At 40.4% G+C, this 19,775-nt stretch overlaps 1 pseudogene; it reads left to right on the top strand.

Annotated features, from left to right (window-relative positions):
* Positions 1-13,130: 13,130 nt before the first annotated feature.
* On the top strand, positions 13,131-19,556 carry LOC101008449 (annotated as a pseudogene).
* Positions 19,557-19,775: the final 219 nt, after the last annotated feature.

The following is a 19,775-nucleotide window of genomic DNA, read 5'->3' as shown; positions in this document are numbered from 1 at the left end:
TTGACCACATAATTGTAAGTAAAACACTCCTCAGTAAATGCAAAAGTACAGAAATCGTAACAGTCTCTCAGACCACAATAGAACCGAATTAGAACTCAGGATTAAAGAAAATCACTCAAAACCACACAACTACATGGAAATTGAACAACCTGCTCCTGAATGACTACTGGGTAAATAACAAAATTAAGGCAGAAACAAATAAGTTCTTTGAGGCCAATGAGAACAAAGAGACAACATACCAGAATCTCTGGAACACAGCTAAAGTAGTGTTAAGAAGCAAATTTATAGCACTAAATGCCTACAACAGAAAGCTGGAAAGATCTAAAATCAACAGACTAACATCACAATTAAAAGAACTAGAAAGACAAGAGCAAACAAATTCAAAAGCTAGCAGAAAACAAGAAATAACTAAGATCAGAGCAGAACTGAAGGAGATAGAGACACAAAAAACCCTTCAAAAGATCAGTGAATCCAGTCGCTGTGTTTTTTTTAAAAAAAAATTAACAAAATAGGTGGACTAGTCACTAGACTAATAAAGAAGAAAAAAGAGAAGAATCAAATAGACACAATATAAAATGATAAACGGGATATCACCACTGATCCCACAGAAATACAAACTACCATCAGAGAATGCTATAAACACCTCTATGCAAATAAACTAGAAAATCTAGAAGAAATGGATAAATTCCTGAACACATACACCCTCCCAAGACTAAACCAAAAAGAAGTTAAATCCCTGAAAAGAACAATAACAAGTTCTGAAATTGAGGCAGTAATTAATAGCCTACCAACCAAAAAATGCCCCAGACCAGGTGGATTCAAACAGAGGTACAAACAGGAGCTGATACCATTCCTTCTAAAACTATTCTGAACAATAGAAAAAAAGGAACTGCTCCCTAACTCATTTTATGAGGCCAACATCATCCGGATACCAAAACCTCACAGAGACACAACAAAAAAAGAAAATTTCAGGGCAACGTACCTGGTGAACACTGATACAAAAATCCTCAGTAAATTACTGGCAAACCAAATCCAGCAGCACATCAAAAAGCTTATCCACCACGATCAAGTTGGCTTCATACCTGGGATGCAAGGCTTGTTCAACATATGCAAATCAATAAATGTAATCCACCACATAAACAGAACCAATGACAAATACCACATGATTATCTCAATAGAAGCAGATAAGGTATTTGATAAAATTCAACACCCTTCATGCTAAAAACACTCAATAAACTAGGTATTGATGGAACGTATCTCAAAATAATAAGAGCTATTTATGACAAAACCACAGCCAATATCATACCGAATGGGCAAAAGCTGGAAGCATTGCCTTTGAAAACCGGCACAAGACAAGGATGCACTCTCTCACCACTCCTATTCAACATAGAATTGAAAGTTCTGATCAGCGCAATCAGGCAAGAGAAAGAAATAAAGGTATTCAAATAGGAAGAGAGGAAGTTGAATTGTCTCTGTTTGCAGGTGACATGATTGTATATTTAGAAAATCCCATCGTCTCAGCCCAAAATCTCCTTAAGCTGATAAGTAACTTCAGCAAAGTCTCAGGATACAAAATCAATGTGCAAAAATCACAAACATTCCTATGCACAAATAATAGACAAACAGCCAAATCATGACTGAACTCCCATTCACAACTGTAACAAAGAGAATAAAATACCTAGGAACCCAACTTACAAAGGATGTGAAGGACCTCTTCAAGAACTACAAACCACTGCTCAAGAAAATAAGAGAGGACACAAACAAATGGAAAAATATTCCATGATCATGGATAGGAAGAATCAATATTGTGAAAATGGCCATACTGCCCGAAGTAATTTATAGACTCAATGCTATCCCCATCAAGCAACCACTGACTTTCTTCACAGGATTAGGAAAAAAACTACTTCGAATTTCATATGGAACCAAAAAAGAGCATAGCAATGACAATCCTAAGCAAAAAGAACAAACCTGGAGGCATCACGCTACCTGACTTCAAACTGTATTACAAGGCTACAGTAATCAAAAAGCATGGTACTGGTACCAAAACAGATATATAGACCAATGGAACAGAACAGAGACCTTAGAATTAACACCATACATCTACAGTCATCTGATCTTCGACAAACCTGACAAAAAACAAGCAATGGGGAAAGATTCCCTACATAATAAATGTTGCTGGGAAAACTGGCTAGCCATATGCAGAAAACTGAAACTGGACCCATTTGTTACACCTTATACAAAAATTAATCCAAGATGGATTAAAGATTTAAATGTAAAACTCAAAACCATAAAAACCCTAGAAGAAAACCTAGGCAATGTCATTCAGGACATAGGCGTTGGCAAAGGCTTCAGTGACTAAAACACTAAATGCAATTGCAACGGCCTGGCATGGTGGCTCATGCCTGTAATGCCAACACTTTGGGAAGCCGAGGTGGGTGGATCACCTGAGGTCAGGATTTCGAGACCAGCCTGGCCAACATGGTGAAACCCCGTCTCTACTAAAAATACAAAAAATTAGCTGTGCCTGGTGACTGGCACCTGTAATCCCAGCTACTCAGGAGGCTGAGGCAGGAGAATCGCTAGAAACCAGGAGGTGGAGGTTGCAGTCAGCCAAGATCATGACATTGCATTCCAACCTGGGCAACAAGAGTGAAACTCCGTCTCAAAGGAAAAAAAAAAGCAATTGCAACAAAAGCCAAAATTGACAAACTGACAAATGGAATTTAATTAAACTAAAGAGCTTCTGCACAACAAAAGAAAACATCATCAGAGTGAAGAGGCAACCTACAGAATGAGAGAAAATTTTAGCCAGCTGACCTTTGACAAAGGTCTGATATCCAGAATCTACAAGGAACTTAAAAAAATTGTATGAGAAAAAAAAAATCCCATCAAAAAGTAGGTAAAGGATATGAACAGACACTTCTCAAAAGAAGGTATTATGCAGTCAACAAACCTATGCTCATCATCACTGGTCATTGGAGAAATGCAAATCAAAACCACAATGAGATACCATCTCATGCCAGTTAGAATGGTGATTATTAAAAAGTCAGGAAACAACAGATGCTGCTGAGGCTGTGGAGAATTAGGAATGCTTTTACACTATTGATGGGACTGTAAATTAGTTCAACAATTGTGGAAGACAGTGTGGCGATTCCTCAAAGATCTAGAACCAGAAATACCATTTGACCCAGCAATCCCATTACTGGGTATATACCCAAAGGATGATAAAGCATTCTACTATAAAGACACATGCACACATATGTTATTGCCCATTCAGTATGATGTCAGCTGTGGGTTTGTCATAGATGGCTCTTCTTATTTTGAGGTATGTTCCTTCAATGCCAGGAATAAAGCCTACTTGCTTATGGTGTATTAACTTTTTGATTTGCTGCTGGATTCAGTTTGCTAGTATTTTCTTGAGGATTTATGCATGTATGTTCATTGGGGATATTGGCCTGAAGTTTTCTTTTTCCCTTTAGTCTCTGCCAGATTTTGATATTAGGCTGATGCCAGCTTCATATAATCAGTTAGGGAGGAGTCCCTCCTCCTCGATTTTTTTAGAATAGCTTCAGTAGGATTGGTACAGTTCTTTGTACATCTGAAGATGTACATCTTAGATGTACATCTAAAGCAGACTAATAGGACTGATAAACTATTTTAATAATGTTTCAAGATACAAAATGGATGTACAAAAATCAGTAGCATGTCTAATAATGTCCAGGCTGGGAGTCAGATCAAGAACATAATCCCATTTATAATAACCGCAAAGAAAATGAAATACCTAGGAATACAGCTAATCAAGGAGCTGAAAGATGTCTACAAATAGAACTACAAAACACTTCTGAAAGAAATTGCAGATGACAAAAATAAATGGAAAAACATTCCATGCTCATGGATTGGGAGAATCTATATCATTAAAGTGGCCATACAACCCAAAGCAATCTACAGATGCAATGCTATTCCTATCAAACTATCAACATCATTCTTCATAGAATTAGAAAAAAACTATCCTAAAATTCATACAGAAGAAAAAAGAGACCAAATGGTCCAAACAATCGTAAGTAAAATGAACAAAGCTGGAGACATAACACTACCCAACTTCAAACTATGACATTAGGTTATAGTAACCAAAATAGCATGGTACTGGTACAAAACCAGACACACAGGCCAGTGGAACAGCATAGTGAACCCAGAAGTAAATCCACACACCTATAACCATGTGATCTCCAACAAAGTCAACAGAAACAAGCAATGAGGAAAAGATTCCCTATTCGATAAATGGTGCTGGGATAACTGGCTAGCCATATGCAGAAGAATGAAACTGGACCCTTACCTTTCACCATATATAAAAATTAACTCAAGATGGATCAAAGACTTCAATGTAAGACCTCAAATTTAAGGGGAAAAAAATCTAGAAGAGAACCTAGGAAATACCCTCTGGATATTGGCCTTGGGGAAGAATTTAGGACTAAGTCCTCAAAACAACTGCAATTAGCCAAAAATTGACAAGTGGGACCTAATTAAATGAAAGAGCCTCTGCACAGCAAAGGAAACTATCCACACACACACACAAAAAAAAACCTACAGAATGGGAGAAATACTCACAAATATACATCTACAAAGGTCTAATATTCAGAATTTATAAGGAACCTAGACAAATCAAGAGGCAGAAAACAACCCCATTAAAAAATGGTCAAAGGCAAAAACAAGCAATGGGGGAAGGATTCCCTATTTAATAAATGGTGCTGGGAAAACTGGCTAGCCATATGCAGAAAACTGAAACTGAATTCCTTCCTTACACCATATACAAAAATTAACTCAAGATGGATTAAAGACTTAAATGTAAGACCTAACACCATAAAAACCCTAGAAGAAACCTAGGCTATAATACCATTCAGGACATAGGCATGGGCAAAGACTTCATAACTAAAACACCGAAAGCCATGGCAACAAAAGCCAAAATAGACAAATGGGATCTAATTACACTAAAGAGCTTCTGCACAGCAAAATAAACTATCATCAGAGTGAACAGGCAACCTACAGAATGGGAGAAAATTTTTGCAATCTACCTATCTCACAAAGGGCTAATATCCAGAATCTACAAAGAACTTAGGCAAATTTACAAGAAAAAAACAAACAAGCCCATCAAAAAGGACATTAACAGATGCTTCTCAAAAGAAGACATTTATGCAGTCAAATAAACATATGAAAATAAGCTCATCATCACTCGTCATTAGAGAAATGCAAATCAAGACCACAGTGAGATACCATCTCACACCAGTTAGAATGGTGATCATTAAAAACTCAAGAAACAGTAGATGCTGGAGAAGATGTGGAGAAATAGGAACGCTTTTACACTGTTGGGAGTGTAAATTAGTTCAACCACTGTGAAAGACAGTGTGGCAATTCCGCAAGGATCTAGAACCAGAAATACCATTTGACCCAGCAATTCCGTTACTGGGTATATACCCAAAGGATGATAAATCATGCTACTATACAGACACATGCACACGTATGTTTATTGTGGCACTATTCACAATAGCAAAGACTTGGAACCAACACAAATGTCCATCAGTGATAGACTGGATTAAGAAATGTGGCACATATACATCATGGAATACTATGCAGCCATAAAAAAGGATGAGTTCATGCCCTTTGCAGGGAAACAGATGAAGCTGGAAACCATCATTCTAAGCAAACTATCACAAGGACAGAAAACCAAACACCACATGTTCTCATTCATAGGTGGGAGTTGAACAACAAGAACACATGGTCGCGGGGTGGGGGGCAAGGGGAGGGATAGCATTAGGAGAAACATCTAATGTAAATGACAAGTTGATGGGTGCAGCAAACCAACATGGCACATGTATACCTGTGTAACAAACCTGCGTGTTGTACACATGTACACTAGAACTTAAAGTATAATTTTAAAAAATGGTCAAAGGACATGAGCAGACACTTCTCAGAAGGAGACATACAAGCAGCCAACAAACGTATGGAAAAATGCTAATCATCACTAATCATCAGAGAAATGCAAATAAAAAACCTCAGTGAGATACCACCACACACCAGTCAGAATAGTTACTATTAAAAAGTCAAAAAACAACAAATGCAGGTGAGGCTGTGGAGAAAAGGGAATGCTTACACACTGTTGGTGGAAATGTAAATAGTTCAGCCACAGTGGAAAGCAGTTTGGAGATTTCTCAAAGAACTAAAAATAGAACTACCAATCAAGCCAGCAATCCCATTATTAGGTATCTACCCAAAAGAATATAAATTGTTCTACCAAAAAGACACATACACTCATAAGTTCATTACAGCACTATGCAGAATACAAAGATAGGATATCAACGTAAATGCCCATCAACAGTGAAGTGGATTTTTTTTTTAATGTGGTACATATACACCACGGAATCCTATGCAGCCCTAAGAAAGAATAAAATCATGTCCCTTGCTGCAACATGGATGCAGCAGGCAGCCATGATCCTAAGCAAATTAACACAGGAACAGAAAACTGAATACCACATATTCTCATTCATAAATGGGAGCTAAACATTGAGCACACAAGACATAAACAAGGGAACAATAGACACTGCAGACTATTAGTGGGGGAAGGGAGGTGAGGGTGTGGGTTGAAAAACTACCTATTGGGTGCTATGCTCACTACCTGGATGCAATATACCCATGTAACAAGCCTGCACATGTACCCCCATATCTAAAATAGGAGTTGACATTTTAGAAAAAGAAAGAAAAAGAAAATCGTTTTTGTAGAACAAGGTATTTATTACTTTTCGCTCCGTAACTTAAAACTTAAAAAACTTAGTGTGTTTAACCAACAACCATTCACTTAACTCACTCTTCTACAGGTCAGCAGCTTGTGTTGGCTCAGCTGGGCAGTTCTGGTCTGAGTGCGACTTGGCTGATATTGGTTGGATATGCTCATTTGCCTGTAGTTCTCTGCAAGGTATAGGCCTGAATGGTCAATAATGACTTCATCTGGTACAACTGAGGCAACTGCGGCTCCTTTTCTCATGGTTTCCTGTTCTCCTGTAGGCTATTCAGGCTCATTCACATGGCATTCTCATGGTTCCAAAAATACAAAAACAGCAGCCTCAAAGCCTTTTGAGGCCTAGGGCTACGAATGGCATGACGTCACTTCCTTCACACTCTATCAGTCAAAGTAAGTCATAAGACCATACAGTTTCGAGAAATGGAGAGATAAATTCACTCTTTTAATGAGAGTTGCTTCAAGATATTGTGGCCACTTCTGCAAATCTCCTACAAACTATTTTAGAGCTCTACCAATATAAAAATTCAATTTACTGATAAACAAATATTCTGAAAAGTATATAATTTTAATTTATTTTAGAACCCTTTTCATTCACTCACTACTTGGATAATAATGGATCTCCTCAAGCCATTCCATGACTCCTTCAGGAGCCCAGGGAATCTTTTTGCAAAGCCCTAAAATTGAGAGAGATGACACCAGCAAGATAAAAAAAAAAAAAAAGACTCAGAACTTAGAGCACAACTGAGTTATGGCTGTGGTAGTACACCAAAGCAAAGATCTTTGACTTCCTTCTGCTGTAGTCTCTAGGGCCTTCCTGATGTCTCGAGGACCTACCCTGCATCTTCAACCTCTGTGAAGCTGAACTTGTCACATGCATTGGCATAGAATAAACACCCTTTATTTGAGCTCCTTGGGAAGTCTTTCCTCAAGTTCTCTATCACAAAACAGTCAAATGGTCTACGAGGATCAGTGCTGTCTCCTGGAAAAAGAAATGCAATTGAGTTAAAAGAATTCTGTTTCTGTCCTTGCTTCAACACTTGTAAGGTGAATGTCTTTGCCAAGTCTTTTCCAATTCTGAGATTCTCAGAGTCCGTCATCTTTGTGGAGGACTCCAGTTATGAGCCAACAGGTGGATTTTAACCAGGAACAATACTCCATATCAGCTCCATTAGATGTTTTCAAAGAGAGGAGATGCTCAAGAGAAAATACCAGTGATGGGTTTTCTAGAGGGCAACCATTTACTTTCTCCTTGAGATATGCCTAAGACATCCTCACAATAACTACTGTAGAAGAATAATACCTTGTCTACAGTCATAGCGGTAATATTATATTCCCAATCTCAGAAAGCAGGCAATAGTGAACCTACAACTGAAAAGAATCTCATCTCTATGAATGGGTTTATGAACTTCACTGACTACCCAGAGTTGGAATTGCCCTTGTTCTTAGCATTTCTCAGTTGCTTCCTGGCCATTATTTTGAGAAATATGGAATGGGTCATTCTGACCCAAGTGCATCTCTTCACCCTATATACTTCTTCCTAACAAATGTCACCCTTTGGGATACCTTAGTCATCATGCCTCAGATCCTAGCCATTCTGGTCACAGGTAAGACAACCATTTCCTATGGCCACTAATGAAAGCAATGAGATCCTTTTTCTTCATTTGTGTAGGAACTTAGTATTTCCTGCCAACAGCAATGGCCATAAGCAGCCCATGGCCCCACACTGCAGCCATGAACTTCAAGACACGTTGGGGTTTTTTTTGGTGGGGATTTGTTGTTGTTGTTGTTGTTGTTGTTGTTCTTTTTCAGACAGAGTCTCATTCCATCACCCAGGCTGGAGTGCAGTGGCACAATCTCAGCTCACCGCAACCTCCACCTCCCGGGTTCAAGCGATTCTCGTTTCTCATGCCTCAGCCACCCGAGTAGCTGGAATTATAGACATGCACCACCAGGCCGGCTAATTTTTGTATTTTCGGTAAAGATGAGATTTTGCCATGTTGGCCAGGCTGGTCCCAAACTCCTGACCTCAAATGATCTGCCCACCTCAGCCTCCTAAAGTCCTGGAATTACAGGCATGAGCCACCATGCCTGGCCGACATGCTAAGTTTTGATGGTGAATGTGGTGAATACCTACACCTGAGGACTATCAGGAGCCACTTTCAACACCATCTGCACATTTGCCCACTTCTTCTGTGATGACAATTAGATCAAATTCTGTCACATCCTGCCCCTGCTGAAGCTCATTTGACATACTTCAGGAAACAGCAAGATAATCCTTGTGTTCTTTGACAATTTTTATGATTACAGCTGGCACTAGGGTCATCCTGATCTCCTGCCTGCTAATCATCAGGGCTTTGAGGGTGAAGTCATCAAGCGGCAAAGCCAAGGTTTTATCCATCCACTTGTGCCTCCCACCTAACTGCTATGACCTTCCTTTAGGATCCTCATCTTCAGACATGTGAAGTATCTTAGATAAATCACTGAAAGAAGACAAGTTGGTATCATGTCCTGCACCGTCTTTATTCCTATGCTAAAACTTTTGATCCAAAGTCTAAAGAAGGATATACAAGTTGCCTTCAGAAAGGCCATAGGTAACTTCTGGGTTTTTGAGAGGCTGTAACTCTAAGTGAAACTTCTTCTTGGCCAATCTGCTCTTAATGTCCTTAAGCTATTGAAGGATGAGCAGGATGTGACTTCCCCAATAGCTGCTTGACAAACTTACAAGATCAGTTGTTTCCCATTTGTGAACATCCTGCTCCTCCACCTGATTCATGTCTGCCTTTTTTCATCTATTCTGTATCCCAAGCCTCCAGAACCTTCCTGGAACCTGTTTTCCAAGAGTCACAGAATCTCAACATTGGAAGTGCCTTTTAAAGTCATCTTGTCCACCCTACTCCACCACTCCTCTCCATGTCCAAACATCCTTACCTTACTTACCTAATGTTTCCAGAACTATTGTTTTTTCCCTTCCTATCTCTTCTCTTGTCACAACCATCACTCTATTTATCCTGAAAATTTTCGCTAAGTGTTAAAATGGGAAGATTTCAATTATTTTATTTGCATAATTCAAGATTTGGGTTCTGTAGGGGTTCACATATATTTATTTATTGTATAATGAAAAAGACAGTTTAGTAAGTTAAAATTATAACATTTCCTAAAATTACTGTTTCATTGATTTTAAAACTGTTCTTAGGATAGGCATGGTGGCTCATGTCTGCAACCCAGCACTTTGGGAGGCCAAGGCAGGAGAATCACTTGAGTCGAAGAGTTCGAGACCAGCCTTGGCAATAAAGTGAGACCTCATCTCTATAAAAAAGAAAAATTATAATTAAAAACTGTTCTTAAGTTATATATTGGGTGGGTATCTCAAAGTTCTGTCATTATCTCACCCTTAGAATATAAACCAAAAGTCGGTGAGTCCATAAAAGAGATTTGAAGCAGCAGACACATTCTCCTGCTTGTCTTGAAGGGGTAAGCTACCTTGTTATGAGAGATGTGGCCATATGGCAAGGACCTAATGGTGGCTTCTAAGTCAGTCCCTGGCTGACAGCTGGCCAGGAAATGGGCACCACAGCTTTGCAAATAGCAGGCAAATGAATTCAATCAACAACCTGAAAGAGTTTGGAGGAGGACCTTGAGCCTCAGATGAGATTGAAGCTCCACACAATAACTTGATTTAAGTCATGAAAGACCATGAGCAGACAACCCCTGTGCTGACTCTTGACTCATGGAAATTATAAGATTTGTGTTGCTTTGAGTTGCTAAATGTAGTAACTTGTTATTCAGCAACAAAAAATTACTTGTAAACTAAAAGTTAGGTTTAAAGCAGAGGCCAATAAGCTTTCTCCATAAAGGGCCAGAGTAAACATTTTAGGCTTTTCAAACCAAATGGTCTTTCTCACAGGTACTCAAGTCTGCCATTCTAGTGAGAAAGAAGCCATTGGGCAATACATAAACAAATGAGTGTGGCTGTATTGCAATAGACATAATAGGCAGCAGGCTAGATTTGTACTATGGGCCATAGCTTGCTGATCCCTGAGTTAATGCATATCCAGTACTTGGTACACGGGTTGGCACATAGTAAGTGATGATTCCTTTAGTAATCATCATCATTAAAAGAAGGGACTAGATCACACTGATTCTGGCCCATGATCATCAGATGCAATTACCTACATCCCATGCCATCACTTGTCTTAGATTCTTCAGGCTGCTGTAACAAAATGCCCTTAACTGGGTGGCTTTTAAACAACAGAAGTTTACTTCTAACAGTTCTGAAGTCTAGGAAGTCAAAGATCAAGGTGCTAGAAGATTCCATGTCTGGTCAAGGCCCACTTTCTGGTTCATAGGTGGCACTTTCTTGCTGTGCCTTCAAGTCACAGAAAGGGACCAGCAGCTACCTGGAGCCTCTTTCATAAAGGAACTAATTCCATTCATCAAGGTTCTGCTATCATGACCTAAGCACCTCCCAAAATTTCCACCTCCTAACACCATCACGTTGGTGATCATGTTTCAATGTATGGATTTGGGGGACACAGTTGCCGTGCACCCTAAACAGGTGTCTGCTGCTCATGGCAGCTCCTGAAGTTCTGTCTGCTTTAATAAAGTCTTCGCTAGAGAATAAAATACCTAGGAATACAACTTAAAAGGGACATCAAGGACCTCTTCAAGGAGAACTACAAACCACTGGTCAAGGAAATGACAGAGGACACAAACAAATGGAAAAACATTCCATGCTCCTGGATAGGAAGAATCAATATCATGAAAATGGCCATACTGCCCATAGTAATTTATAGATTCAATGCTATTCCCATCAAGCTGCCATTGACTGCCTTCATAGAATCAGAAAAACTACTTTAAATTTCATATGGAACCAAAAAAGATCCCGTAGAGCCAAGACAATCTTAAGCAAAAAGAACAAAGCCAGAAGCATCATGCTACCTGACTTCAAACTATGCTACGAGTCTACAGTAACCAAAACAGCATGGTACTGGTACCAAAACAGATATATAGACCAAAGGAACAGAACAGAGACCTCAGAAATAACACCACACATCCACAACCATCTGATTTTTTACAAACCTGACAAAAACAAGAAATGGGAAAAGGATTCCCTGTTAAATAAATGGTGTTGAGAAAACTGGCTAGCCATATGCAGAAAACTGAAACTGGACCTCTTCCTTATATCTTATACAAAAATTAACTCAAGATGGATTAAAGACTTCAATGCAAAACCTAAAACCATAAAAATCCTAGAAGAAAACCTAGGCAATACCATTCAGGACATACGCATGGGCAAAGACTTCATGACTAAAACACCAAAAGCAATGGTAACAAAAGCCAAAATTGACAAATGGGATCTAATTAAACTAAACAGCTTCTGCACAGCAAAGGAAATATCATCAGAGTGAAAAGGCAACCTGCAGAATGGGAGAAAATTGTTGCAATCTATCCATCCCACAAAGGTCTAATATCCAGAATCTACAAGGAACTTAAACAAATTTACAAGAAAAAAAACAAACAACTCCATCAAAAAGTGGGCAAAGGATATGAACACACACTTCTCAAGGAAGACATTTATGTGGCCAACAAACATAAGAAAACAAGCTCATCATTACTGGTCATTAGAGAAATGCAAATGAAAACCACAATGAGATACCATCTCACACCAGTTAGAATGGCAATCATTAAAAAGTCAGGAAACAACAGATGCTGGAGAGGATGTGGACAGTGTGGTGATTTCTCATAGATCTAGAACTAGAAATATCATTTGACCCAACAATCCCATTACTGAGTATATACCCAAAGGATAAATCATTCTACTTTAAAAAGACATGCACACATATGTTTATTGCAGCACTATTCACAATAGAAAAGACTATTGCAACACTATTTACAATGGTAAACCCAAATACCCATCAATGATAGACTGGATAAAGAAAATGTGGCACATATACACCATGAAATACTATGCAGCTATAAAAAAGAATGAGTTCATGTCTTTTGCAAGGACATGGGTAAAGCTGGAAGCCATCATTCCCAGCAAACTAACACAGGAATAGAAAACTAAACACCACATGTTCTCATTCATAAGTGGGAGTTGAACAATGAGAACACATGGACACAGGGAGGGGAACATCACACACCAGGGCATGTAGTGGGGTGGGGGGCAAGGGGAGAGATAGCATTAGGAGAAATACCTAATGTATGAGGGGCTTAAAATCTAGATGACAGGTTGGCGGGTGCAGCAAAGTACCATGGCACATGTACACCTATGTAACAAACCTGCATGTTCTGCACATGTATTCCAGAACTTAAAGTATAATTTAAAAAAAAAATTAAAATAAAGACTTTGCTATCACTTTTTGGAAGTCAGTTCACCAGCAGACAGGAAACTTACAGAAAGTCGCCATTTTGGATTTTTAGCATTCTTTCTGAAGATATTGCAAGAAATTTTATGAAACGGATGGTATGTGCTAAGTTCTATTTGTACATTCATACTGTATGTATAAAATAAAGATTCATACATGTAATAAAACATTGACATAAGAAGAAAAAGTCAAATGAATAAAGCAGCTGGATTTCTGCCATTTAAATTCTGCAAATTTAAAGATGCCACAACATATATTCTATATTTTGGAGAATTATGGTTTGGACCCAAACTGCATCCCTATGAATTCACATAATATTTATTATAGTAGATAAATCACAGATGGACAGAGAGAGCTTATTGAGTCATACACTGTCAAAATGAGACACTTTATTGGAAATACAAGCATGGATGCTGGTTTGTCATTCATCATGACTAATTATGGAAAAGACAAAGTGATATTGATTTTGATCCATTTGCTGGAAAAGGTGGCCTCTTGATAGCATCTGCTCATTTTGATGCATATGTGTATGAGACAGGCATCAACTGTTACACAGTTTATGGCTCAGGAAAGGCAGGTAAGAAAAACCAGAAATGGAGAGGACCATATGAAAACATTAGGGCAAATCTTTGTCAGTATGGTTTAGAGAAGGTAATACTTTCTCTAATACATTTCAACAAATGTGGTTGACCATATTAAATTTCCTGGTTTCAGATACATCTAAACTTTCCTGGAGAACGGAACATATTTTAATGCAGTAATTACTGATCCTCCATATGGTATTAAAGAGTCTATAAGAAGAACAGGTTCACGGAAGGAAATATCAACAGGGATAGAAAAATGTCCAGGAAGCCACATTCCTTCAGTTATCATCTGAGAACTATGTTTTTTGACCTGCTAAACTTTACAGCTGAGACTCTCATGTTATTTGGAAGACTAATCTATTGGTTACCAATACATACAGCAGAATACACTGAAGAGATAACACCCCCACACTCCTGTCTGAAGCTCATTAGCAACTGTAAGCAGAAGCTTTTCAACCACACATCAAGGTGCTTGATTACAACGGAAGATGTCAAGAAATGTGAAAACCGGGACCAGTATTCACATATGCTAAGTGATCATTTTCTTGTTTTTCTTTTTTCCTTTTTTTTTTTAAGACAGAGTCTCTCTCTGTCGCCCAGGCTGGAGTGCAGTGGCGCAATCTCAGCTCACTGCACCCTCCGCCTCCCGGGTTCACGCCTTAGCCTCCCAAGTAGCTGGGACTACAGGTGCCTGCCACCACGCCCGGCTAATTTTTTGTATTTTCAGTAGAGACAGGGTTTCACTGTGTTAGCCAGGATGATCTCAATCTCCTGACCTCATGATCCGCCCGCCTCAGCCTCCCAAGTGCTGGGATTACAGGCGTGAGCCACCGCGCCCAGCCTTAAGTGATCATTTTCTAACATACTAAGGTCATAATTTCTTCCATGAGAGATATATTAAAGGGGTAACAGTGTCCCTCTCCGTGAGTTCCTCGGAGTCTTGGGGGGTTTGGTGAGGAGTAAGTTGGTGGAAGTCTTAGTGAGGGACTGAATCCACACTGGGCTGTGTGTCTTCAAGACACTGTCACAGGCGCCATGACCCAGCAGAAGGAACACACACCTGGGCATTAGAGGGTCTGTTCTAGTCCTCGTTCTCTCTGAGCAGCTGAGAGACTGAAAGCAAGGCCTTTTTTCTCTCTGGGTCTCAGTGCTCCCCTTTGCACAATGCTAACACTCCTTAAATTTGCTGGACAGCAAAGCCCAGCAACTTCTGCCTGGGCATGGTTTCAAAATCATGGCAACTAAAGCCATGAGAGGCAAAATGTATCTTCATGGACACATTCACAGAGAAGGTAGCCCCAGGCCCACCTTTGTCAGCAACACAAGCCCACAAACCCCGCTTTAATGAATATTTGAACTGTTTCCAAGGAATATCGGTTTTGAACCAAACTTCAGTCTGTGAGCCAGCAGTTCCTCTGCAGAAAGATGCCCAGGAATTATTTAGCTAGACTCCTATGTCACCTGCCCCAGGTCTTATTTCTTCCTGCCTGAGTTTTTGTCAAAGGCATTGTGCCGTGTGTCTTTTGCATCTGTTCGTCGCTCTCTGCTTCTGTCTGTCTGTGCAGGTATCTGCCTGTCTGCCTAGGCCTGTGCCCATCTGACTACCAGTCTCTCTATGTGTCTGTGTCACCTGTGTCCCTATCTCTTCTACATCAGAGTGCCTGTCTCTGTGTGTATCTGACTGTTTCTGCATCTGAATCTCCTATCCCAGTCCAGGTGTCTTCCTGTTTACGTGTCCCATCCGCTCCATAGCCCCTCTGTCAGGTGTCTGCCTGAGTTTGCAGAGCCGATGCTGTTGATGGGCCTCCATTGCTGTTAGCCTCTTTGCACGACAATGAATCTTTGTGTGTCTGTCTGCCCACCTGTCACTCTGTGTGTCTTCTTGTCCTTCTCTAGGAAACCGCAGCCTTTCTCTAAGTCTATCTGCTTGTGTGTGTGTGTGTGTGTGTCTAAAGCTCTAGAATTTACCCCCCACCCCCCAACGCTTCTTTAAGCAAATGTACATCTACATTCAGTCCTACCTCTCCTTGGGACTCCCTGGGGCTCATTTTTGTAGCTCTTTAGAATGTTACTGACCAAATCTAACTCCCTCTGTCCTTGACCCTCTCTCAGATTCAAAGCCCTCCTTTTCCTGAATGCCCTGAGTCCCCTCTCTTTGCTGTGGCTGAGGCAGAAGGGAACCAAGCCTTCCTCCCCAATGTCACGGTGGGACTGCAGATTTATGACTCCTGCATCTCAGGGATCTGGGCTCTAGGGAGCACCCTGGCCCTGCTGTCCAACCAGCTTCCATCCGCAACCAACTATGCTTGTGGCTCCCAGCAACACATCCTGGGAGTGGTTGGAGGGATGACCTTCCTGGAGTCAGAGCCCTTGGCTGAGCTGCTCTCCGTCTACAGGGTCCCTCAGGTGAGAGACATGCCTGGAAAGAGAAAACCACTTAAATACTCTGGGCAGACAGTGACAAAGTGCAGCCTGGTAGAAAGATCGGAGTAACGACCTCGAAAAGGTTACTTCCCTGGGCCCGGGATTTCCCTCTTTCTACAAAACAGGAGGTGAGTATTAGACTAGAACATTTCCGAATGCTGATCCATGCATGGACTAGTACTGGTTTGCGGTGATCTTTCTCTGATTTGCAACAGAATGACAAAGAAATGACACAGTGTATGCACATGTTGGTGTGAGGTCACCAACCCTCCTTAGATGGTGGTTTTATTTTTCCAACGAACTTTTTTGTGGCAAAATAAAAATTTGGCAAACTTGGGCTAAACTCCCGTAATTGTCCTATCGATGTCTTAAACAGCCTGGAATCCCCAGGACTGATAATGCCTGGAGGCCCTGCACTCTCCAACCAACCATGATCTGAGGGCTGATGACAGCATCTAAGATTTATAACCCAGGCTAGGATCATCTCATTCCTCCTTTGCAGCCTTCCCAGAAATTCAGAAAGTTGAACAAGTGACAAACTATTCCACTGGATTTCTGGATGTTTCTGTGAAACATTTGCCTAGATTCCAGTTCTGTTTGATCTTCAGTATATACTAAATCAGTTAGGCAGGGAGGCAATGTTTATGAAATTATTTCCCAGGTGAAGAATATTTATTTCCCCTAACATGCCTGAAAGATACCTGACTGCCTGTTGTGACCTTTAAAACTCGCTCCCCCAAAAATTAAATATCTTCCCTTCTAAATTCCACTGAGGCCTCAAATGCCACAATTAAAAATATCCAGTTAGATGCAAACATTTTATTCTCTAGGAGGAGTGATAGGTACATATCGTCAGTCATTCACGCCCTAGTAGAAATGAGTTTGTCAAGTGCTTTTTTTCTTCTGCAATATTAGCTGAGAGTGACACTAATAATAACTATATCTATCATTTACTGGATATTTACTATTAGTAGAAAGGTGATTTTTAGATCCTTTGCATGTGTTCAAATCCTTAAGATTAAATAAATTAATACATGTAAAACATTTAGAAAAATGCCTTGCTTATAGTAAGTGCAATATCAGTATTTCTTATTGATATTATCTTCTTTTATTATCTCATTTAATCTTCACAACCCTATGAAATAGACACTATAATTAGTCCCATTTTGCAGATGATGACATCGAGGCTGAGAGGAAATGTTACTTGTCCAAAGTCACATAGCTAATAAATAGTAGTTTGAGATTAAAACCCAGGGACCTTGATTCCAGGGGTAAAAGAAAGTGCAGAAGCAAAGAGGAGGGAAACTGCCCTAAATAAAACTGCTCCCTCTTTTTATACTGGTTACTATTTCCAAATGTTACTGAGCACACCACCACTAGTGGTGTACGGAATTGTGCTATAGTCACATGTACCATGAGGCACAGGTGAGGCCATAGCCCTATCCTCAGGGATGTTCACACTCTGGAAGAGAAGGCAAGCATGAATTCATATAACCATAACTCGGGGGTACCCACAGGGTTCTCAAAAGGCCTCTCCTGGAAGAACTCAGGGCAGGACCACGCAGCCTCAAGCCTCTAAATTAGAATGTTAGGTTACAGTGGCTTAGAATGATGTCTTCTAAGTCAAACCTCAAGACATCTAATTGACAGGATTGCTTTTTCTAGTTTTTTGTTTACATGAGAAGTCTTACAAAGGCATGAAGATAAGTCACTTAAGATCTTGATTGCCTTAACTAAAAAAGTTGAAGTGCATGAAATTAATACAGTTCCCATGCCTGCAGGCTGCTTTGAGGTCTCATTCAGCACAGCAGGTAGTGTTAGACCTAAGACCATTCTCCCCACAGTGCTAGAGAGAAGATGCCTACATCCTAAGTGAGTTCAGTTTTAGGGGCTCTAGACCTAGGAGTGTGTGACCTCCAAGGCTGATCCTTAGGAAAATGAATTTAAATTGCCAAAGTTAACCTCTTCACAAAGGACCCTTGGGCTTCATGCTGGGGAGATGTGGGAGGTAAGCCAGGCATATCCTTAGGACTGGAATGTAACTAAGGGAGTCTCTCTCCTAGATAGGTGATAACCCAATCAACTAAAAAATGGCTCAGCCTACCTGGGTGTTTCTGTCCTTTACAAGGGAGAGGATGTCTTAGCTGAGCTGAACTCTGTTTAGGCAGGTCTGACTTCAGAGCCACAATGGTCCAATTATTTCTTTGTGCCACAATGCTAGCCTCATGGATAATCCTTCTGAGAATAATTTAACTTCAGATAGAGGCTTTCTGTAGGAAGAGAATACACTGACCAGCCAACACAATGTTGGTTACATGGAAAGTTATATTTCTCACTCTTAGTAAGTGGTGTCTGGTCTTGGCAATGATTTTGGGAAGCCTGCACCAGTCTCATCTATGTCAGTCATTTCTGGGTAAGTTCCTCTTTCTTGAAACTATGACCTCATCTTGTTGCTCATGCACCACTCACCAGGACATCTTTGAGATTGGCAACTTGGTCTTGCTTATATGAGTATATGAACTGGCATGTAGCTGTTGTTCAGCACCCATCCATTGAATGGGTGTGAAATGAGACATTTCTGAAACTTGAAAGTAGATTGTAACCACCACCAGCAGCTCAATGCTTAACATACGCTAAGTGCTACCTGTAACTTACTAAATATCCAAGGAAACTCCAAATGTGTTACATCTTAAGAAATTCTTGAGCATTTTGCAATAACCCTTGCTGTTGCCGACTCTGGTTTTCCAAAACCCCAGAGTCCCTAAAAATCAAAGGACCCACCTCATTTCACACAACTCACCAACAGAGATCACTGGACAGCGGTGGGCTGGGAAGCCAAAGAGCTAGAAACGACGAGGGGCACTGGCTCGACAGTCGGAAAACCTGGATCTTACGAACGAACACTACTTACTGATTACATGACCTTGACAAATTGAGTCGTCTGTCTGAGCGTCACGTTCCTCCTCCATAAAACGAAGGTAACAAAGGTTAATGATAATGTATCTGCCTCTTAGAGTCATTGTGGATATTAACAAGGGAATAACCAGGGCCTGCTACTTAACAAACCCTCAATGACTGTTACTTGGAATTGCTATTGGTGATAATGATGATACAATGCAAGCCTGGAAGGAGCAGTTAACTTTGGAGAAAAGCTGGCTCCCACGTCCTGTGTGTAATTTTGCCCAATATAGGGCCAAAGACTCACCAAAAACTTTGAAGTAAAAGAACTTGTCTGCACATATCTGGTAGGATAGCTTCCTTATAGTAGGCTGGGAAAAGTCTGACAGCGAGCCCCTGCGTAGACCTGAGGAGCCTGTAGGGGAAGGAAAGCAGGAAGAAGATGAGCAGGAGAGAAGAGAAAAGAACCGGCATTCACTCATGCACTCATGACTAAGATAAATTGAATGGATCCTGCTTAGAATCTGATTGGAGAGGAAAAGGCATAAACTCGAATGGTCTGCAGTAGAAAGAGTTCAGTGATGACGTGATGAAGGTGATGATCCCAGGGCTGGCATGAACCAAGAATTGAGAACTAGATCTCAGCTTGAGGAACAGGGATCAGGGAAGGCTGTACAGCAGGCATGGGACTCCTCAATAAACAGGGCATAC

The sequence above is a fragment of the Papio anubis genome, chromosome 12, assembly GCF_008728515.1.
Source record: "Papio anubis isolate 15944 chromosome 12, Panubis1.0, whole genome shotgun sequence".
NCBI classification, from domain to species: Eukaryota; Metazoa; Chordata; class Mammalia; order Primates; family Cercopithecidae; genus Papio; species Papio anubis.
The sequence above is the reverse complement of the archived record's forward strand: the minus strand, read 5'-3'. Positions and strand labels throughout refer to the sequence as shown.